The sequence below is a fragment of the Canis lupus genome, chromosome 5, assembly GCF_048164855.1.
Source record: "Canis lupus baileyi chromosome 5, mCanLup2.hap1, whole genome shotgun sequence".
Classification (NCBI taxonomy): domain Eukaryota; kingdom Metazoa; phylum Chordata; class Mammalia; order Carnivora; family Canidae; genus Canis; species Canis lupus.
The window spans coordinates 72,396,328-72,420,304 of NC_132842.1; the positions used below are offsets into that span (position 1 = coordinate 72,396,328).

At 48.1% G+C, this 23,977-nt stretch overlaps 1 protein-coding gene across 1 annotated transcript in view; it reads right to left on the reverse strand.

Moving 5' to 3' along the window:
- OPRD1 (opioid receptor delta 1) overlaps positions 1 to 23,977 on the reverse strand; it is a 32,471-nt gene that overhangs the window by 4,403 nt on the left and 4,091 nt on the right. The gene's annotated exons all lie outside the window — the stretch shown is intronic.

Sequence of the window (23,977 nt, forward strand, 5' to 3'; positions counted from 1 at the left end):
CCTTCTTTGGCCAACATTTCTGCCCTGGCCCCCTCTGTACCAGGACCTGTGCTGGGCCAAGGACACCCTACCAGGCTACATACACTGAGATACACTGTCCTAGTGCAGTGAGATCATCGCAGAAACACACAGGTACACCGAAGCAGGGATAAGGACTCCTTTCATGCCCCTACAATGATCTGAGAAATCCAGAGAAGGGTGGCATGAGCAACTCCCCAAATTTCAAAACAGGAAGAGCCCTGAGAGAGGGAAAGTGATTAGATGGAAGTGTGGTCCAGGGACTCCCTTCAGAATTCCTGGAAGAGCAGATTCATTGACCCCACGCCAGATCTATTAAATCTTAATCTTTGGCAACCAGGCCTGGAAATTTTCACCTTTTCTTTTTTTTAAGTAAGCTCTAGGCCCAACGTGGAGCTTGAACTCACCACCCCAATATCAAGAGTCATATGTTCTACCAAGTGAGCCAGCCAGGTGCCCCAGAAATCTTCATCTTTAACAAGCACTACCCCCAAGTGATTCTTATGGGCTCTAAAGTTTGAGAAACATGATGTGGCCTAAAGCCCAGATGAGAAGACAGGGAAACTGAAGCCCAGGGAGGTGGCATGACTCACCCAAGGTTACACAGTGACAGCGGCAGAGCCAAGGCAAGAACTTAGACCTCCTTCCTGACTCCCAGACCAGTGCTCTCTCTCCACTCTGCCCCAAGAGTTGAACCACACTGCATGCCTCTACCCCTCTAGAAACCCCCCCGCTACCACACCCAACCCTGGCGACCAGGATGCTACGGTGGTGCCGTGAGAGCTGACGAATGCGCTCTGAGTGCCCTCAATGTGTTTTGAATGACCGAGTGAACTCATACCAGCTAAGGCTCTCTCTTCATGAAAGGACTGTTTTGATTTGAGTCACTCATTGTCCTCCAGGGCCAGCATCAGTCCCATTCCTTCCCCAAATAGCTGTCATTTGCCCTGGGGCTGGAGAAGCAAAAGTTTTGCTCGGAGACAGCAGAATTTCAAGTCTCGGGAAGTCTGTCTTCAGCAGGGTGCGGGATCACAGCTGTGTAGGAGGCGGTCTCAACCCCACAGCTGACTCGTCTAATTTCGCTTCTTTTACGCAGAACAATTAGAGGCTGTTCTTTTCTTGCTATTTTGATTTGTGAGGATCCTTCAATTCCCAGAGGGGGCTGGGATGCTGGGAAGTGGGTGATGAAGCTGCTGTAGCTGGTCCAGGCGGGCTGAGAGGCACCACACTGACTGCTGGGCAGAGCCCGAGAGGCTCCCATCCTAACCAGCCCGCCCACCTCCTCCCCAGCTATTGAGGCTGCCAAGCCTGGCCCTACTGGCCTCCTCAGACAAATCATGCTGCTCTCCTGTTCTCAACCCACTAGTGGCTCCCTGAGGTTCTCTCCAGATTCCATGAACTGGTCCTCAAACTTTCCCCTTGACGGATGTGCCCTCAAACCCTCCCCCCATGGTTTCTTTGCTGTTCCTTGGACGTATTGAGCCCATTCCCACCTCAGGTCCTCCGGACTGCTGTTCCTTCTGCCTGGAACCCCACATTTTGCATGGTTTGTTCCTTCCCTTAATTCAGGACTCTATTCAAATGTTACCTCTGTAGAGAGGCCACACCTGGCCACCCTATCTAAACTACCTCTCTCCCCACAATCTATCTCCTTACGTTTGCTTCAATTTTCTTTATAGCATGAACCAGCACATAACTTACACTTTTTTTCTCTCTATTTGCCTCTTTCACCCATGTATGCTCCCCGAAGGTAGAGGACTTTGTCCATCCTATTCCTTGCTCTATGGCTGGGCATACCAATTGGACCCAGCAAATAGCAGGCCCTTGAGAGACACTTGTATGCAGGTCCTAGTCCAGGCCTCATGGAGACCACAGAGCCCCCACTCTCCCCCACAGTTCACCATCCAGGTAAGTAAGGGTCCTCACTACAAAAGTAGATTTGCTCAGGATACTCTTACTGCTGACAATTCTTCCATGGCTCCCCATTGTCATCTGGATGAAAATTAAACTCCTCAGACTGACATTCCATCGGGGTAGCCTCCTTTCCCACAGTGCCTTCCATGTCCAGCCACATCTGTAGTTCCTCAGATGTCCAATCTAGCATGCCTGCCCTGCTAAGGACAGCCATTGTAATGGTTGGGGGGGAATCCTTTATGCACCACACACACAAACACATACACACACACACACACACACACGGCTTTTTATAAAATTTTATTTCTGCCAATGTAATACAATTACACTGTGTAAAAAAGCCATATAGTACTATAATGAAAACAGGTTCCTCACTCCTCTTTCCTGTTCCCCAGAGGCAACCACTTTTAATATTTTTAGTTATTCTTCTAGCGATTATCTCCATAATTCTAAATAACATGCTTAAATGGCTATATCCTCATTTATCAGTTTTACACAGTACATGCTGAAGTTTGTATCAGTTAAGCCATGCTATACAGAAGTAAATAATCCCAAAATCTCAGTGGCTTCACAAAATAAAGGTTTATTTCTCATCCTTGCAGCCTATAGAGTATCTGTAGGACAATTATATTCCATGAGGCAATTCCAGCCTGTTTCAATCTTGTGGCTCTGTCATCTTAACCCACAGCTTCCTTGATCACTGCTGAGGGAGAAGAGACAGCTACAGGGTCATCTAAGCTTCATTCTAGTGGCAACATAGCATTTCCACCTGGAGCTGAGTGACCAGACTGGTCATGTGGCCCCACCCAACTACAAGGGTGTAGACTATACAAGAAGTATAGTCTTCCATGTGCCCAGAAGCAAGGAGCACCTGATTTTAGTGAACACTAGCAATGTCCTCCACAACCCCTAATACACTAGACAAGTATTAACTCTTACACTACCTAGCTCCACTTCTTTTCTCCACCCTTTCAATATAGTTTTATTACAACTTCTAAATCTTTTAATTAGTATTTGGGGTTTACATTCTTTGTTTAGGGTTTACATTCTTTTTTTTTAAGATTTTATTTATTTATTCATGAGAGACACAGAGAAAGAGGCAGAGACACAGGCAGAGGGAGAAGCAGGCTCCATGCAGAGAGCGCAATGTGAGACTCAATCCTGGGACTCCGGGATCACGCCCTGAGCCGAAGGCAGACGCTCAACCGCTGAGCCACCCGGGCGTCCCTAGGGTTTACATTCTTATGACTTTATACATATTGTCCATTGCTGAACCAAATGGCATCCTATAATTACATGTATTTTCTGTACATATTTTTTTCTGGAGTTAATAATTGCCTCTTTTTTTCCTCATTTGCTTAGTTCTATGTACATATTGCTAAATCTCCTTGAGCATTCCAGCAGATATGTAAAATGCTTTTTCCATACAGTCACGTAGGCTATCAGATCCTTTTGTTTTCCTAGTGATCCACCTCCTGGAGCCTTCCTTTTCCCTTTAATTTGGGACTGGCTGCTTTCTAGACCAGCTACATACCTGTCCTCCTATGTTGATGAACCTGCTTTCTGGTTTGCAAGTCTTTTCTATCTTGGTCTATGCCCTCATTTTGGTGAAACACATCCTCTAGTCACTTCCTAAGAAAGGGTACATAGGAAGTAAAATTTTTATATCCTTGCATATCTGAGAATGTCTTTATTCTATCCTCCCTTCTAATTTCTTTAACTGTATATGGAATAGTTGGTTGGAAATAATTTTCCACCAGAATTTTGAAGGCATGGGTCTCTCATCTTCTAGCTTCCAATAGAAGCTGGAACCATTCTGATACCTGATGATGTATATACAATCTGTTCTCCCTCCCCCACAACCAAAACTTTTAGGATCTTCTCTTTATCCCTGGTATTCTGACATTTTGTGATGATATACCTTAGTGTGGTTCTTTTTCATTTGTATTGGGCTCTCTCATTCTGAAGATTCATGTTCTTCAGTGTGAAATATCCTCACTTCATTTATTTGGTAGTTAACTCCCCTCTGCTTCCTCTGGAATCCCTAGAAAATTGTCAGTCAGATATTGGGCCTCTTGATTGATCCTTTAATTTTCTATCTTTTCTATTTTCCATCTCTTTGTCTTTTTGGTACATCCTCTGGGAAATTTCCATTTCATTACCTCTCAACCTTTCTATTGACTTTTTTATTTTATTTTGGCTCTCATGTCTTATTTTCCCAGTGTCATTTCTTTTTCTTTTATTATTTCTTTTTTATATAGAATTTATAGCATCTTATTTCATGGATACAATATCTTCTCTTATTTCTCTGAGGATACTAATAATTTTTGCTTTGTATTTTCTTCCACTCACCGCATTGTCTATTTGCTTCAAACATTTCTGTTTATTTGTCTCCTTGAGCTTCCCCTTTTATCCTGGAGGCTTCCTTCAAATATCTAGTGATATATGACTAAAGGTTGATTTTTGAGTACGGCACTAAATAACTAATTAGCAGCCCTGTGTGTGTGTGTGTGTGTGCGTGTGTGCATGCACGCATCAGTGTGGGGGTCCTGCCAACTGCCTTATAGGGGAACTGGGAAAAATCAAGCTTTTATAGTGGGGAATATCTAAATATCAGTGTCAGTATGTCATTTCTCTGGGGGCTTTAAGAAAAGAATCCTCCAGTCTCCTGCTTGGGGAGCATACATCTGGCTTTCAGGATTATAAAAGCAGACCTGGAGGAGGAGTCAGTGGACTCCCCCCCTCCCCCACTTTTCTTTTGGTATCTCACTCTGACCCTTTCTGTGTCTGCTGGTCCCAAATTCAGAATTCTCCCAGGTTAACTTCTCAAGGGAAAAACCCTTAACCTCATGCAGAGTGGAGGGTAGTCACCTGACTGTGCAGTGTACAAGGGGGGAGGAGGGCTAAGGGTCTCAATGCTCCCTCTATAGATAGGCCATTCCCTGCCCCTGTTTCCAGCCCCACACCTCACTCCTGCTCAGCTTGTTACTCCCCTTCAAATTGCTTTTCATCATCCAAAACTATGTTGACATCTCTTAAGGAACATAAACTGAGGCACAACAGAAGAAGTAAACTGTCCAAGGTCACATGACCAGTAAGTAGCAGAGAGGGTATTTAATTCAGGCTATCTAGTGCTGACATGTGGTAATGACTTTGCTATACTGCCCCTCAGTGCATGTTACCTTCCTTCCTGTCCCCACCCTTCCTGCCCCACGGTTAGTGAAAAAGTCAAGGAATGTAAATTTACTATAGGCTGATATTTGTTCACCCTTCTAACAGGCATTAATCAGCATCTGGTATATGCCAGGCACTGAATAAGGAATATGGGAGTGAAGATGATAGCCCAGTTTCTTGAAATTTATGCTCTTAGGGAGGGATCAGACATTGAACAAATTGCTACACTAATTAATGTACAGTTATTCACCATTACTGCTCTACCATGAAGGATACGAATAGGGTATAGTGATGGACACTACCAAGCCAGAGTGCGGCGGTGGTTTATGGAAGGAATCTGGCTTAGATTGGAAGGTCATCAATGGCTTCTCTGAGGATGTGTGCTATGAACTGAATTAGAAGAAGAGACATCTAAGAGCTTGCTTCTCTCACCTTCTCCCTCTCCCCTCCCTTCTTGCCAAGTGAGGACACAGCAAGAAAGTGGCCATCTAGAAGCCAGAAAGAGAGCTCCCTCATCAGAAACTGACCATGCTGGGACCTCGATCTTCTATTTCTAGCCTCCAAAACTGTGAGAAAATAAATTTCTGTTGTTTAAACCACCCAATGTATGGTATTTTGTTATGGTAGTTTGAGCTAAGACAAGGTGATATCTCTACCAAGTTAGAAGGAATGAGAAGGAGCTAGCCATGTGACGATAAGGAGGTAGGTTGTTTCAGGCAGAAAGAACAGAATGTGCAAAGACCCTGTGACAGAAAAGAGCTCAATGAACTGCAGGAATGGTCAGAAATTAAGTGTGATTAAATGGCAATAAGCCTGAGAAGAAGCAAGATGCACCAGGGAGAAGTCAGCAGGGGTCAAATCATGCACAGCAAGAAGTCTGGATTTTATTCTGAGTGCAGCAGGAAGTCACTGGAGATTTCAAGCAAGGGAGTGATGCAGTTTGATTTATATGTGTTTCTTAGAAGATCACTTTGACTGCTGTGTGGAAGCTAAAGGAAAGAAAAGATTGGGTAAGAGACTGAACTTTCTAGAAGGATATTTCATGTACTGCCCCACCCCTACGGTTGTTCTCTAATTTTTTTTTCTATTTCCAAAAGTTGTAGATATGACATTAGATCTTTGCCTTATAACATATAAAAAATTAACTCAAAATGGATAAAAGACCAAAAAGTAAAAGGTATAACTTATAGCTCATAGAAGAAAACAGAGGAGGAAAAGTTACATGATACAATCATTTGGCAATGATTTCTTGGATATGACACCAAAAACCCAGGCATAAAAAGAAAAACAGATAAGCTGGACTATATCAAAATTAAACAATTTGTTGTGGCACCTAGGTGGCTCAGTTGGTTGAATGGCCAACTCTTGATTTCATCTCAGGTCATGATTTTGGGATCCTGGGATCAAGCCCCGTGTCAGGCTCTACACTCAGTGGAGCCTGCTTCAGAATTATCTCCCTCTGCTCCTCTTGCCCTCCTTCAAATAAATAAATAAATCTTTTAAAAAGTTTTAAAAATTTAGTGCATCAAAGGACACTATTGACAGAGTGAAAGGACACACACAGAATGGGAGAAAATATCTGCAAATCACATACCCAATAAGAGGTTAATATGCAGCATATACAAAGAACTTCTACAACGCAACATTAAAAAAAGCAAACAACTGGATTAAAAATGGACAAAGGACTTGATCACTCTCTCTGAAGATATAAAAATGGCCAGTAGGCACATGAAAAGATGCCCAACATCATTATCATCAGGAAAATCAAAACCACAATGAGACACCACTGACATCTCTATTAGGATGACTACTACCCAAATAACAGAGGGGCACATGGGTGGCTCAGTCAATTAAATGTCTGACTCTGAATTTCAGCTGAGGTCATGATCTTAGGACCCTAGGATCAAGTCCTGCACTGGGCTCCATGCTCAGTGGGGAGTCTGCTTGGGATTCTCCCTCTCTCTCTCTCTGCCCCTCCCTCCATGCTCTCATGCTAGCACAAGCATGTTCTCTATCATAAATCAATCAATCTATCTATCTTTAAAAAAAGAAAATAACAAGTGTTGACAAGGATGTGGAGAAATTGGCGCACTGTTGATGGGAATATGAAATGGTATAGTCACTGTGGAAAACAGCATGGAAATTCCTCAAAAAAATGAAAACAGAATGCCATATCATCCAGCAATTCCACTTCCAGATACATACCCAAAAGCATGAAGAGGAGGGTCTCAAAGAGGTATCTGTATACATTCAAACTAGCATTTTTTAAAAAAAGATTTTACTTATTTATTCATGAGAGACACAGAGAGAAGGCAGAGACATAGGCAGAGGGAGAAGCAGGCTCCATGCAGGAATCCCGATGAGGGACTCAACCCCAGAACCCCGGGACCACACCCTCAACCGCTGAGCCACCCAGGCGTCCCAAACTAGCACTTTTCATAATGGCCAAAAGGTAGTAGCAACCCAAGTGTCTACTGACAAATGAATGAATAAACATGATGCAGTCTATATATACAACAGAACATTATTCAGCCTTAAAGAGGAAAGAAATAAAAAAAAAGAGGAAAGAAATTCTTTTTTAAAAAAGATTTTATTTATTTATTCATGAGAGACACAGAAAAAGAGGCAGAGACATAGGCAGAGGGAGAGGCAGGCTCCCCATGGGAGCGCAATGTGGGACTTGATCCCAGGACCCTAGAGTCATGACTTGTGCCAAAGCCACCCAGGTGCCCCTATTGTCCTGCTTTTTTTTTTTTCATAAGGTCCAACCTTACCATTGGGTCCAACCCTTGGGGTGAGGATAGTAAGACTGGTGCATCTCTATTGACCTTGGCAATAGATGCCTTGGCAAATCCTTTGCTTTTTTCCTAAGTTAAAATCTTCCATTAGGGGTCATCTTGAATTATGCGGACTGCCAGGGAACGTGCTCACAGCCACACGTCTCAGTCCTCAGCAAGGCCTCCTTTATATGAAGCACCGAGTGGCGAGCCATGTTCATTTCACAGCTTTAAACCCATCCCATCGTCTGTCAGACAAGCCCCACTGGCAGAGAAGTTCATCCCCACCTCGATCTGATGGAGACAGGGTATGCTCTGGGCCCGAAGCACGGTATGTCCACACAAGTTCTGGGCTCCCGGAGAGCTGCGCTTTTCAGCTGACAGGTGAGCCCCTTGTAAGAAGTTTCTCCCCAGGGCACTTGGTTAGAGTGGTTGATGAGTGGCAGGTGCTCAGGAGGCTAAAATATTCCCTCCTTCCGTGCAAGGCCTGCCTGAGACCAGTCCGACAGCTTTTGGTGCGTTGTTTGTTTTCTTTAAGCAACATTCTCTGCCTTTTCTTCCATGGGCCAGGCACTTTGCCAAAAACAGTGAATGCACGATTTCATTTCCTCCCCACTGCAACCCTGAGCGCTAATACCGTCCTCATCCCACGGAGGAGCTAAGATAGATGCCTCACCCAAAGACGTGCAGCTAGGAAATGCCAGTGACAGGACACAAACTTAGATCTGGTGTGCAGAGCCCACACTGTGCCTCGCTGCTTCCTGGCCCCCAGCCTCCCTGCCACCTGCACTGGCTCCTCAGACAGTGGCCACGGGAAGGGGCCCAGTCTGGAGGCCAAGACCAAGTGCAGTAAATGTCTGGACGTGTGCCGACTCCACAGCCTTGTTTTTCACACATTCCTCTGCCTGGATATGGTCTGGGGGTTTGGAGACAATCGGGCCCAGGTGGGGCTGGGGAGAGGCCGACCTACAAACATCAGAAAACTGCCACAGACACAATGATAAGGCATGAGGGAAAGAGGTGGATTCAGAACAAAACGTACACCTCTGGTCACAAGGGGGTGGCAACCAGTACTTATGGACAATAACCATGGCCAGGTCTTTCTCAGGCATGGTTTCATGTACTTCTTGCACCTACGTTTTGTTTATTTAAATAAATAATAAGTACTTGGGGGTGCCTGGGTGACTCAGTCGGTTAAGAGTCCGCCTTTGGCTCAGTTCATGACCTCAGGGTCCTGGGATGGAGTCCTGGTGTTGGGCTCCCTGCTCAGCGGGGAGCCTGCCTCTCCCTCTGCCCTTCCTCCTGCTTGTGTGTGCACGTACACTCTCTCTCTGTCTCTCTCAAATAAATAAAATAAATCTTAAAAATAAATAAAGTAAAATAAAATTTTTTGGGCACTGAAGATATGCCCAGCAGAGGGAAAGCATTGTCCTTCTTTTACTCCTCCCAGCACCCGCACAGGGTATAGAGAGTGTTCATTGTTCCTAATCAACAGAGAGCAGTAGAGGCACTTGCCCAAGGTTGCCAAGTCAGAAAGAGGCTGAGTGGAGATTGAAACTGAGTAATTTTCCCCCCGGAACCCCAGGACCTTCCATCCTGACTTTGGGTCCACAGGGGGAGAAGCTTCTCCCCCTGTGGTCCCAAAATACTCCGTGCACCCTTCACACACTCTCTTTGAGAGTTAAAATATAAGCTCCCCAAAGGCATGGCATTTGTCTCGCTCCCTACTAGGCACCAAGAACCCACAGCACAGATAACACTGTGCTCAAAACACATTTGCCCGAGGAGTAAGTGCTGGTGTGTGTCTTCCACACTAGAGTGACATCCTTCAGGCAGGAACCGTGTCCCCTCCATCCTGTATCCCAGGATCAGCACAGAGAGGACACAGGGTTTACTGGAGGATGCCCAGTAGGACAGAGGTGTCCAGGTGCCTGATTCTTTTTCTTAAAGATTTTATTTATTTATTCATGAGAGACACAGAGAGAAGTAGAGACACAGGCAGAGGGAGAAGCAGGCTCCCCACAGGGAGCCCAGTGAGGGACTCGATCTCAGGACCCCGGGATCATGACCTGAGCTAAAGGCAGACACTCTACCGCTAAGCCACCCAGGCGTCCCCAAGTGCCTGATCCTTGACTGAAGAGCTCTGGCTGGAACAATTCTTCTCCCCACTCCCTTCCTCCCTTCTTTCCTCAACCCAGAACGACACAGGTCCCCTGAAGGACACCTGAGCCGGACCCTGTTTGCCCTGCCTCCGAAGTGACTCAGTTCAGCCGTGGCGAAAGGAAATGTCAGATCATTTCTCCAAAGTAGCTAATTTGTTTCTAACTAAACTGAGCGGTATTTTTTCCACTTAAGACACCACAGCCTATGGGGGATCTAAGCAGGGGCAAGAGACCTGAAAACAAATCCAATAACAGCAACAAGGTAAGAGCACCAGCCCTCGGTCACTGACCTTGTGCCACCTCAGGGACAAATTGAACAAAATGGCTTCAGCCAAGATCAAAACTCATTTGGTTCCAAATAGCATGGATTGCTGGCATACTGAGAATTAGCTCTGTTCCAAATGCTTTTTGAGATCTCAAAAATAATAGCTATTCCCTATGATATGTTCAAAGAACATAAAATCATTTAGTAAAGAAAATGTAAAACCACTATTAATATTACAGACCACTGCTGCAGATAACACGCAAACACTTGGACCCTGTTTTATACAAATGTGACCTTGCTCCAATACTGTTATATAACCTGTTTTCTCTCTCTCTCTCAAAAAATATGCTGTGACCATCTCTCTCTATCCATAGATACAAATTAAGACAATTTTTGGTCCCTACCTGTGATCCTAATCCAGAAGTCAACGGACTTTTTCTGCAAAGTGCCAGAGATAAACATCTTAGGCCTCAGGCCACCGAGGATCTCTGTTGCATATTCTTGTTTTCTCTTTTACAACCCTTTCAAAGTATAAAAAACTATTTTTAGCTCAAGGACCACACGACAACAGACTGCAGGCCAGATCTAGTCTCACTCATGCACACTGAAGTTCCTGCATGAAATTACTTAACAAACCCCCTACTGCAGGACATGCAGGTTGTTTCCATCTTTCCGTTATCATAAATAACACTATTGATAAACACCTTTGCGCACGCAGCCATCTGTTGGTGTCCTTGGGAAAAATTCCTGGAATCTCAGAGCTAGAAAGCGACTTCACAGTGAGGGCATTCCCCCTAAAGCACTCCAGGCAAATGGCTGTGCAGTTTCTGCTTGAGTATGTCTGGAGACAGAGAACTCACCACCTGCGGGCACAATCCATCCCATTGTGGGGACTGCTCACAGAGTAAGCAAGTTCTCTCTGCTTTCGAGCCAAGGGCTGCCTTTTTCTACCTAGCACAGTTTTTCCTGGTTCTGCTCATGAAATCATAGAGTCTAAAACTAACCCTTCTCCCTTCCACGTGTTGGAAAAGGTGTTAACAGTCCACGCCTCATCTGGCTGTGGTGAGACCAGAGTGAAGACAAGGAAGGAAGTGAAGTGCTCGGTGCATGCTGGCTGGTAGGGCTGCTTGGTTAGCTGTCTTCGCAGCACCCCATGGCCATTCCTTGGCGCCCTCATCTTGGTTTGTTCTGGCACACTCCTGAGTGTGATTGTCCAAGGAAAGAGGATACCACCCTCTTGGGCCAATGGAGGGACAAAGATGATGCAGGTAAACCACATGGCAGGCATACAGACAGTGCTCAAGCCTGGCCTTCTCCTACCTCTCTGGGCAAGTAAGTGATGCCAAATCTATCTTCTGTGGGATCAAGAATCTCAAATCCATTCATGAGGACCTGTGCCCCAGCCAGCAGGGCTGGCCTCTGTGGACAGGTGTCCAGGTTTGTGCCCCATGGCTGACCATATCTGCCTGGATCCAGATGTGGTTCTGTGTTTCTGACTTCCCCCTCACTGCTGGTGCAAATCATAGCTGCACCCTCCCAAAGCCCCCGCACCCCCGTCACACATGCCCCCAGGCTGGCCTCCTCAGCTCCCAGCGGTGTTCATCTCCTTCTCCTTGTAAACTGCTCCAGAAATGCCCCGCCCCCACCCCGCCCCAGACACTGCGGGCCAGGGATTCAGCAGATGCAGTCACCACCGAGCCTTTGATAACCTTAGCAGGTTAAAGGGTGGCCCCATGGGGCAGCCCAGGTGGCTCAGCAGTTTAGCGCCACCTTCAGTCCAGGGCGTGATCCTGGAGACCCGGGATTGAGTCCCATGTCAGGCTCCCTGCATGGAGCCTGCTTCTCCCTCTGCCTGTGTCTCTGCCTCTCTCTCTCTCTCTGTGTCTCTCATGAATAAATAAGTAAAATCTTAAAAAAAAAAAAAAAAGTGGCCCTGAGAAAGGCAGAGTCCACGTCCTAAGCCCTGGTACCTGTGAATGTACTGACTTTACTTGGAAAAAGAGTCTTAGCAGGCTTATTTAAGTTAAGGATCTTGAGATGAGACCATCCTGGACTGCCTGGGTGGGGTTCTGACTCTGAAAAGCCACCCGGGCAGAAGAGGAGACGCCAGGTGAAGACAGAGACACAGACTTGAGTGGTGCAGCCCCACGGCACGACAGGTGACAGGTGTGGAGCCACCAGAAGTAGGAGGAGTCAGGGAAGGACTCTTCCCAGGCACCTTCAGAGGGAGTGAGGCCCTCCAGACACTCTGTGCACTCCTGGCCTCCAGAACTGTAACAGAATACATTTCTGTTATTTTAAGCTCATGTGAATCTGTTAGGACAGCCCTAGGAAACTGGTACAAGATGGAAAGACAGATGGAAACGCAACCTTGAGCACCAGATACACCTAGATTTAAGCCCCAGCTCTGTCTCTATCTGTACAAACGTAGGCAAGCTCTAACTTCCCCGAGCCTCAGTCTGCTCCTCTGAGAACTGGGTATGATGATCTTATCACATGAAGGTGGAGCAAGTACCACATGAGTTCATACCTACGATGTCCCTAGCATGCTGCTTATATTGTAGGGGCTTCTCTTGTCTAAATGAGGAAAAAGGCCCCAGCATGACACCTGCTGAGCCGTCCTGGGAGTCCTGGCCTGACCCTGTGATGGCCTTTGGTAACCTGCCACCATTGGGGTGAGACCCAGAGCCCTGTGCTGGAACTGTGTGCCGGAAGAGGCTCTGACCTGTAACACGGAGTTCCAACCTCCTCTCCCACTTTACAGATTGGAAAGCTGAGGCCCAGAGAAGGAAGGACAGTTTCAGGAGGTTACACAGGGTGTCAGTTCCCTGACTCCTGAGAGACCATGTTCTTTTTTCTCTTCCAAGCTGTCCTCCTAGGAGCTCCTCTGAGAGGAGGGCTCAAGGGGGCTGAGGCCAAAGGGAAGGGGGGGGGCTCCTATCTAAAGTTTCAGAACTCCTGATGAGGGCCTGGGCTCTTAGGAGATGGCTACATTCTAGGTCCCTGTGTCCAGGGAGTAGCCAATGTTACAGATGGATCTGTCCCCCTCACCTTCATCATCTTCATGGTCTCCATCACAGCAGCTCCACTGACTCAGTGCTTACACGGGCCTGACGTCTTCTATTGAATTCTACTGTGGCATTTACATAGATTAGCTCATTTAATTACTCCAGCAACCCTATGAAGTTGCTACTATTATTATCATCTTGTTTTTAAAAAAAGATTTTATTTATTTATTTGAGAGAGAGTGAAAGAGAGAGCAAGTGCATAAGCGGGGGAGGGAGGGCAGAGGGAGAGGGAGAAGCAGGCTCCCTACCCAGCAAGGAGCCCAATGTGGAGCTGGATCCCAGCAGCCTGGGATCACAACCTGAGCTGAAGGCAGACACCTAACCAACTGAGCCACCCAGGTGCCCCTATTATTATCATCCTTATACAGAGGAGGGAAGTGAGACTTGGGGAGTGTTCTGGGTTAAACAGGTGCCCCCCAAATTCATGTCAACGTAGAATCTCCAATGCGATCTTACCTGAAAATAGGGTCTTTACAGATATAATTAAGATGATATAATTAAGATCGCACTAGATGAGGGTGGGCCCTAACTCCCCTATGACGGTGTCCCTATAAGAAGAAACACAGAGACACACATGGAGGGAACCCATGGGAAAACGGACGACAATCGGAAAGGATGCAATCGCACACCCGAGGGATGCCAGGCACTGCCAGCCAGCACCAGAGGCCAGACAGGGAAGGAGTCTTCCCAAGAACCTTCGCAGGGAGCACGCCATGCTTGATGTCACATTTATGGCCACCCCAACGGGGAAGAATACATTCTTGTTGTTATAAGCCACCCAGCTTATGGTCATTTGTAACGGCAGCCCTAAGATGTGGATACAGAGGAGTTAAGCATCTTGCCAGCCATGGCCTCAAACACAGAAGAATCCCTGTCGGTTCAAAGTGCTCCACTCCCCAGTTCTCCCAACAAAAGGACTTTTTTTTTTTTTTTTTTTTGCATCAGGAATATAAAATGCTAGCACTGAAAGGAGAGGTGGCAGGTGAGCATATTTGCTGAACACTTACTCTGTGCCAGTTGTACTGCTAAATGAGTGCCACACGTGTATTTGTATCCCAAGGAATCTGCACAGGAGGGGAGTATTAGCCCCATTCTACGGGTGAGGAATGTTGAGGCTCAGAGGGGTGAAGTAACTCACTGAAAGTCCCACAGCGAGGAGTGGCGGGGTTGGGCCTTGGGTCCTTCAGACTCCAGAACTCACTAGCCTAACCTCTACCGCATCATCTTCTCCCTATATATCAAGTTCAATCACTTTGTTTTACAAAAGGAGGATGCCGAGGCACAGCTACAGCAGTGATCACAAAGGTCCTGCCCATGGTGGGGGAATAAACAGCTTAAACAAAGCATCTGCATGCCAGCCAACGGGGTCTAATCGGGGCTCCCTCTATTTGTAGACAAAGGGTGGTTGCTCTTCCCACTGGCAAAACAAGCCCGGGCTGCAGGCTCTGTCCCTGCCCTCCATTTAACAGGGGTGGCAAGTCGCCAGAAATTAATTAGCTGTCTCAGTTTTGGCAAAGCCCAAGGAAGGAAAGTGGTTAATTATAACAAGGCATGTCACAGGAGAAGATTAAAGCCTGGAACACAGAACTAAAGGGACCTGAGTTGGACATGAGAGGGGGCTGGGGTGGCCAGGCCATGCTCAGCAATGAACAGGGCAGAGGCCTATGCAGTTCAGTTCAAGAATGACAACATGCCCGTGGAAGCCAGGGGGATGGAGACAAGCTTCTCGATGAGAAGCTGGCTCTGCTTCTGGCTTAAGGGTGGCTGGACCAGGCAACGGAGCAGCCAGACACAGCAGAGGCCCCCCGAAAGCAGAGTTCCTCCAGTGTAGCATAGTCAGCCAGCCATGGGTCTCTGGAAATAGGACAAGTCCCTCTGACACACACCTACTGACCTGCTGCCTGAGTGTCAGACCCTCGGCTGTGGCTCTAGCTGTGAACAAAGGCCACTCCTCTCACCCCACACCTGCTCCCCTGAAGAGAGAGGGAGATGAGCAATCAAGTGCTTGGAAAAGTATGTATGGAATGGTGGGGGAGGGACACATAGGACAGGGTAGGAACGTGGGGGGGGGCGGTCTGTTGGCCTGGGGGCATCAGAGAAGGCTCCCCAGAGGAGAGATTTACTAAGCAGAGAAGCAAAGGGTTACTCTAGAGAGAAGAGAGGCCTGAGGTTCCCGCACATCTTCCCTCTTGTCTTGTGGTTAGGGGATTTTGATTATAGATCCCAAGTACTCCATAGAGAGAATCTCATTGACAAAGTGTCAGCTAGATATTTAGGAAATACTTAGTGATGTCTCCGTAGGGTCAGGGATGGAGCTAGGAAATAGTAGAGAAGATGAAGGGGACACAGATACCACCCTGCAGGAGCAACCAGTGTAAAAGGGAAGGCAAACACTCAAATGAGCAATGGCATTACAACTAGAAAACACTGATTCATGACCATCTACTTGTGTATGGCTCCCCTCGTTCTATGAGAGGCGCGGGCAAAGGCACTTGATTTACATCATTGCACTTCATCCTCCCAATAAATGACTGTGGTAAGAACGATCATTGCATTTGGCAGATGAGGGGACTGAGGCTCAGAGAGGCAGAGATACTTGCCCAAGGTCACACAGCCTATAAGCTCTAGTACTGGAACCCAAGTCCGAGTCTGGCCGATCCTGTGATGATTAGTTTTCTGCATCAACCTGGCCGGGCTCCAGTACCCAGTTATATAATCAAACACCAATCTCGGTGTTGCCATGAAGGGATTTTGTAGATGTGGTTGCTATCTGCAATCAGTTGACTTTAAGGAAGTTACCCTTGGTAATGAGGGTCAACCTTAAGGGCAAAACTGAGGCTTCCCAGGGGAAGAAGAAACTCTTCTGTTGACTGTGGCATCAGCTGTTGCCCGAGAGTTTCCGGCTGCAGCAAGCCTGGCCAGACCCCACAACTGCATAAGCCAACTCCTTCTGTTTTTTTGTTTTTGTTTTTCTGCTAGGACCCTATCTGATACAGACCTGAGGGCCCATGCTCTAGGCCGAGGTGGATCCCAGGGAGCCACACACTCTCCTCACCAGAAATAACACCAGCCCCCATGGAAGTGCTGTAGAGCCTGAGATTTTTACAAGCAAGGTCCCCTGTTTGAAGCCTTGTGATATTACCAAAGCACGGGCTCATTTTTGCCAAGTCGGATTTGATGAGTTCTTGATTATTCTGATTCCTTACCATCACCACGTAAATGTCCCACAATTCCATGTAAAAATACTGCGTGCAAATTTGTCATTCTTAGCGACCACAGTGTGGGTGATACAGGGATGAAACAACCTGTCTTCAGCCCCCAAGGGACACTCTTTGAGGACAAGGGGCAAGGCAGGCCCTGTGCAGGGCACATCACATCCATCCTCTCCTTCGACTCACACCCACCGTGGGAAGTGGAGAGCTATGTATTCCCATTTTGTTCTCAGAAGGAACCCGACCCACAGGGCAGAGGCACTTGTCTAGGAGTACGGTGTGAACAGAACCAGGATGCAAAGTCAGATGTTCCAAAAAACCCAGGTTTCTCACCTCTAGGCCTTTGGGCATGCTGTGCCTTACTTATCATATATCTGTCTGCCAGACACACAAGAGTTTCACTTTTGTTTTATTTATTAACAATTTATTATTTTAATAACTTTATAACTCAATCCACCCTGTTCCACAGCATCTCCTAATTCCGGGTGCTATTAAAAAAAAAAAAAAAAAGGTAATTTTTCACGTTGGAATCAAAGGCTGTCACAGTCTCTTTGCACACACAGGCTCTGGGAGTCAGGGGGGCCTCAGTTCACTGGCTGACTGCTACTTACCAACTGTGGCCCTGGGCAAGTGATTTCGCTTTTCTGAGCCTCAGTTGTCCTCATCTGTCAAATGGAGAGAAATATGGTCCCAGCCTCAGAGAGTCAAGGCAATTGAGTGAGATAATACTCGAGAGGTGCTCAGCACAGAGCTGGCCACCTTGTCAGCACTCAAGAAAGGTCAGCAGCACTATTTTCAGCATCAAGTCCTGTGGAGTCAATATGTCACGCTTTGCTGGGATGACAAGGCTTGCGCAGGTGAAGGGAGTGTCTCAGGGGCTACCTGCCCCTCCTGGCGGGCAGCCCTCTGGCCACAGGCTGGGCTCCACTTCCCTGCCCCAACTCTCCCAGGGAGGAACGGAAAATCACTAGAAGGGGGGCATTTCCCAGCACTTCAGGAGGATGAGTTTTCGTAACCAAGGGAAACAGATTATCTCTATCTGTCCTGCAGAGGCATCTGGGCTGGCCGGGAGAAGCAGTTTTCCTCCCTTGGCTTAATCCTGTCCCTGGTTCCCCAGTGCCGGGAAACCAGCCAGAAGGCATCATTATCACCAACAACTTCCTGTTCCAGGCAAGGCCCTGAGCTGGGACCATACATCATCTCCATTCACCTTCACTGTTCCCTCTCCCCAACCTCACCATGTACAACTGCAACCCCACCATTCTCTCTCTCTCCAGGCCTCTTTTAGTTGACCTCTTGGCCTATAGCCTTGGCCTTACATCTACTTATTTATTGTCTATCTTTTCCCCCACTGGAATGTTAGCTTCATGAGGGCAGGGACTATGCCTTTTTTTTCTTTTTTTTTTTAAGATTTTATTTGTTTGAAAGACAGAGAGGTCGTAAGCAGGGAGGAAGGGTAGAGAGGGAAGCAGACTCCCGACTGAGCAGGGAGCCCAGTAAGAGATCAATCCCAGAACCCCAGGATCATGACCTGAGCCAAAGGCAGACGCTTAACTGACAGAGTCACCCAGGCACCCAGGGACTGTGTCTTGGTCACTGTTACGTGCATAGCCCCCAGAACCATGCCTGGTATTAGGAGGAGCTGCTGAATGTGTTTGCCACAACCCTGCAATGCAGGTGATTTTCTATCATCCCCATCTTACAAATGAGAAAACAGGCTTGGTGAGGTGAGCCCAAGGATGAAGGCCAGCAAGAAGCAGATCTGTGTTTGAACCCCGATCTCTCTGCATCTGAAGGATGTGGCTGCCTTGCCAGCTGCTGGCTCTGCCCCAGGACGCTTGGACTTCTTTGGGCCTTTGGGATGTCAGTGGCTCCCAGGCCAGGCTGCCCTGCACAGGTACCCACTCTGCATGCTCCTGGGTATGACTATTTTTAGCTACCCTTTGGCTCTCCCTTAGCCCAGGTAATCCCAAGAGTAGAAAGAGATGCAAGAGGCAACAAGGGGTTAGGAAAGGCAAGTTCCAGTGCTGCCATGGCCACTAACTCAAGAGACACAACCTCTCCAAGCTTCAGTTCCATTTTTAAATTAGAGGGACTGAACCTGGCATATGAGTGGCAGAGGACAGGCCAGTGGTTAAGAGTGTGGGCCCTGAGATCAGAGTGACCTGATTTCAGTCTGACTCCAGGACTTTGCTCGTGTAACAGAACTCTGTGCCTCAAGCTTCTTCACTTATAAATGGAAGCAAAAACTCACCTCATGTGGGTCTGTGAGAATTAAAGGGGTAGTATCCATATCTCTCTAGGCCGACTGCCTGGCACAAAATAAGTGTTCAGTAAAGAGAATCATCGTCCATGATTCAAAGCTCTCCACCTCGGTGAAAAGGTCACCTCGGCAGCGGGGGGAAGACGGAGGCCATTTCCGCCTCTCCCTATGCTGTGTGCGTTGAAAGGGGCTCTTTGACCTCACAGGACTTTGAAGTTTGAGTTCTTTCGATTCATCAAGACTCAGAAAGCTACAGAAGACGAGATTCTTTTCCGTACACACCCACCCTGGCCAGAGACAAAGCTGTTGATTTCTGCAGCTGCACAGGGAGCTATAAATCAATAGAATCCAATCCAGACACCCCATCCCACCCCATATCCCCCAGCTGGTAATAGGACCGCTGCAGCCAATGATGGTAAATTGCTAATTTAAGCCAGGCTTTCTGCTCAAGCCCACGATTATCCCTCTTCCTGTGCATGTTATGATGTTCTGGGTAGCCAATTGGATTTAGAGGTCCCAGGACTCTGAGGTTAATGAAATCATGCCTTGCCCTTTGCGCAGCCTCCAGACAGGCATCATCTGCCAGGAAGGGTAGAAGGGGGATCTGAGATCACAGCATCTCTGAATCTCAGTGTTGGGGAGAGGAGCCTACAGTTATGTTTCTCTTTTTCTGCACCCAAATCTCCAATGCCGTGCCTCCACCCAGTGGTTTTCCAGTGTCCTCTTGCATACCTTCAGAGATGGGAAGCTCCCTACATTACACAGCAGCTCATACCTTCTTGGAGAGTTTCTTTTTTTTAAAGATTTATGTGTTTATGTTAGAGGGAGAACGTGCATGTGTGAGAGTACAGTGGGAGGAGTACAGAGGGAGAGAGAGAGGAAAACTTAAGCAGACTCCATGCTGAGCATGGAGCCCGACGTGGGGCCTGATCTTACAACCCTGAGATCACAACCTGAACTGAAACCAAGAGAGATAGATGCCCAACCAACTGTACCACCCAGGCGCCCCTGGAGAGCTTTAACTGTTGGAAAATTTCTTGTAGAAGTAAAAATAGGTGTGACAAATATAAGGGTTCAAGAATGTTCACAGATGCACTGTTTAGATTGCCATAATACTGGAAATAACATAAGCCCCCCCAACAAATAGAACACATTCATACAATGCAGCCATCAAACAATCATGTTTTCAAAGAATGTTTGATAACATGACAACACACTCATGATATAATATCAAGTGAAAAGTCTACTTACAAGGTATTATATATAACATGATCACTGTTCCAATACTGTGATCCTGCTATCATTAAAGTACACACACACACACACACACACAGGCAGAGAGAGAGAGAGAGAGAGATGGAAAGGAAATACACCAAAATGATGAAGCTTTTTTCTTTGTAGTGAGATTATGGGTAATATATATGTCTCTACTTAAACTTCTCCATATTTTCTGAAATAACTGTGTTACCTTTACAGCAAAAGAAAATTTCTAATATTGAGCTAATAAAACTTCCCTATACAATCTACCCAATAATTCCAGTTCCTCTGGGGCTCAATAAATACTGATCAATGAGGCACCTGGGTGGCTCAGTTGATTAAGCGTCTGCCTTCGGCTCAGGTCATGATCTCAGGTTCCTGGGATCAAGCCCATGTCCTGTCAGGTTCCCTGATCAACAGGGAGTCTGCTTCTCCCTCTCCCTCTGCTCTCCCCCCACCTCGCCCCCAGCTGGTGCTCTCTCTCTTAAATAAATAAAATATCTTAAAAAAAATAAATGCCAGTTGAATGAATGAAAAGCAAGCCTTTGAAACAGACACGATAGGGATCCCTGGGTGGCTCAGCGGTTGAGCGTCTGCCTTTGGCTCAGGGCATGATCCTGGAGTCCCCAGGATTGAGTCCCACATCGGGCTCCCTGCATGGAACCTGCTTCTCCCTCTGCCTATATCATTGCCTCTCTCTCTGTTTCTCTCATTAATAAACAAATAAAATCTTAAAAAGGAAAGAAAGATGGGATCCCTGGGTGGCGCAGCGGTTTGGCGCCTGCCTTTGGCCCAGGGCGCGATCCTGGAGACCCGGGATCGAGTCCCACGTCAGACTCCCTGCGTGGAGCCTGCTTCTCCCTCTGCCTGTGTCTCTGCCTCTCTCTCTCTCTCTCTCTCTCTGTGACTATCATAAATAAATAAAAATTAAGAAAAAAAAGAATGAAAGAAAGAAAGAAAGAAAGAAAGAAAGAAAGAAAGAAAGAAAGAAAGAGACATGATAGAAAATGTTTACTGTAAACTTGCCAAATGCCTGCTTGGGTGCTGAAGTCCTTCACATCAGGCCCCATGAACTTCTCAAAACCACCCTGTGAAGCTCTAACGCTACTCCCATTTCACAGATGAGAAAACTGAGGCTGTGTATTGCCGAGGCTCGCTCTCTTAGTAACAGCACAGCTGGGTCCCGATCGCATGTCCGCCCACGCAGAGGCCTTGGAGGTTTGCAGACAGCAGAGCCCGCTCCTCCCTTCCTCTAACTATGTGTCACTAGCTCTCGCCCCAGCTATCCTGTGGACAACAGTGCCAGAGCGGACATGGAGTGGGTCTGGAGTCAGAAAGACCTGAGTTTGCACCTTTTGGACTGTGAGAGGCGGCCGCTCCTCTGAGCCTTCCCATCCTCATCTATAAATAAGAATCTACAGCCCCCATTGCAGGGCTGTCATGCAGCCGGAAAAGCCTCTGGCATGTGGCGGAGGCTCAGGAGAGGCTTCTTGGTGCCCTTGGTGACTCGGGGCTCACCCCAGTGGGTCTGTGAGTCACACACACTCCCCAGGGAACGGCCCGGAGAACTGGGAAGTGGCAGGCCAGGGGCCAAGGCCAGGAGGTGCCACGGAGACACCAATCAGGGCTACTGCTTGCTCTCCCTGCTGAGCCTCACCGGGGGTCAAATGGCTCAGCCTCCTGCCTTCTTGAAGGTCTGACGCACTCTTATTTTTTTTAAGAGGACATTTTTGGTTTGTTTGTTTTTAGAGAGGGAGGATGAGGGAGACAGAGAATCCTAAGCATTTTTGTAAAGGGAGAGGGAGACAGAGAATCCTAAGCAGGCTTCATGCCCAGTGTGGAGCCCAACGCAGGGCTCAATCTCATGACCCTGAGATCATGACCTGAGCCAAAATCAAGAGTCGGACGCTTAACCACTGAGCCTCCAAGGTGCCCCAGCACTCCATTTTAGAAAGGGGACAACTGACACCAGGGTTTTGGTGACCCATCCAAAGTGGCACAGCTCTCTTCCATCGCCCTTGAGCCAGCCTGTTTTCCCTGCACTGCGGCCCTCCTCCTCCTTCCCACCCCATGCCCACCCATACCCAATTCATCCTCTTGAACACCATTCCACCCACATTGCTCTAAAGTCCTCTTCCCCAAGGCCTGTGGCTCCCAGCTCCCTCATTTCCCACCTTACCGTGGGACCCGAGAGCCAGTCCAGCCTCAGCTTCCACTGCCTAGACCCGCAACTCCTGCCTCAGTGTAGCCTTTGGCCCCTGACACAACCATGCCGGCCTGTCTCCAGGTCTCTCCTCCATCTCTCCACCATTCCTCCTCCCCACCAGCGCGGTCCAGCCAAAGCTCAGTGCACAGCGGATGCTCCTGACAACCCTGCCAGGCTGAGGAGGACACCTACTTGCGAGGCAGATCGGGCTTTTGTCCCTGCAGCCTTTCCACCTTCAAAGCCACCCAGCCCCTGGCACTTACTCAGCTCCACCACGGTAAAATTCCCCGCCCTCTGCAGCTCTCAGTGATCCTGGGAACCTCTCTTTGTTCATGCTGTTCCCTCTGCTGGGAATGTTCCGCCCCTCTCCAAGTAGCCAACTGCTCCTGCCCCTTCACGACTCAGTACAGGCGGTACCTCCTCTGGCTGGGTCAGGTGCTTGTGCTGGCCTCCCACAGCTCTGGAAGCCAGAGGCCTTGCTGGAGCTTCAGCTGAGAGTCTGAGCCATGAGGGTTGAGGCTGGGCAGGCCTGGCAGGGGTCGGCATCAGCAAATGCTTGTTGAATAAGTAGATGTGTGGATTATTCAGGAAGCAGGGAAGGGCCAAAGATGGAAAGTGTAAACAGGTCCCCCAGCCGCGCTCGGCCCACCTGGAGCAGCAGCCGGGGTGTGCTAGTTAATCACAGCACCCAGCACACGCTGAGGGCCTACTGTGTGCCAGGTGCTGTGCTGCAGCCTTTATATCCATGAGCTCGTTGGATCCTCCCCCAAAGCTCCCCTGATCACACCAATTTTGCAGATGTAGAAATGAGGTTCAGGGAGCTGTTTGCCCAAAGCCACACCACCAGGACATGGTCCAGCTGAGATTAAGACCTGGCACTTCCTGATCCCCAGCCATGACCTCTACCACTCACTGCACTGTGTCACCTCACTGGATCTCACCCTGGGTCCACAGACCCCAACCCAGGTTAGAGACGGGAGGGAGACAAGAAGGCAAGGGGCTCATTCTGGGCCTCCAAAAACCAAGGTGGGGACTCAGAGCTCCCAATCCTGCAAAGTCCCAGCAGCCTCTGGCACCTTGGCAGTAGAAAGACCGGCAGCCAGAACTCCTCATTCATCTGTCATGACCCTGTCCCCATCCATGCGGCCCGGGGCCAAGCTCCCTTCCCAGCTCTGCTCTGCACTGCAGGCGCTCAGGATGGGAGGGAAAACATCCTGCTTGACCAATGTTGTTTTGTCATCTTTAGGGCAAAGGTTTTCATGAGTCAGGTACTATGATCCACACTCTATAAATGAAGAAACTCGGGTGCAGGGTCACAATCCAACTCATTAAAGAGCTTAGTAAACGGCAGAGCCTGCACCAGATAGGAGGAAAAGTCAGAAGATTTAGGGACCAAGGGAGAGACCAAGGGGCAGAGAAGCACCGCCGGAAACAGTCATGACGAGGCAGGCTGAGGCTGGTTATATGCAGGGGTGGAGGGGGGTGGAGAGATGGGTGGTAAGAGACACAGCAGGGCACGAGTGGGAGACGGCAGGCAGGGAGACGGGGCAGGCTAGGGAACAGACAGGTGGCCACGTGGAAAAGCATCGACTCCACTCTCCTGCCTGGATTCTGGGGCAGGCAAACTAGGAAGTCCTGGGCCATGCAGAGGGAAGATATAG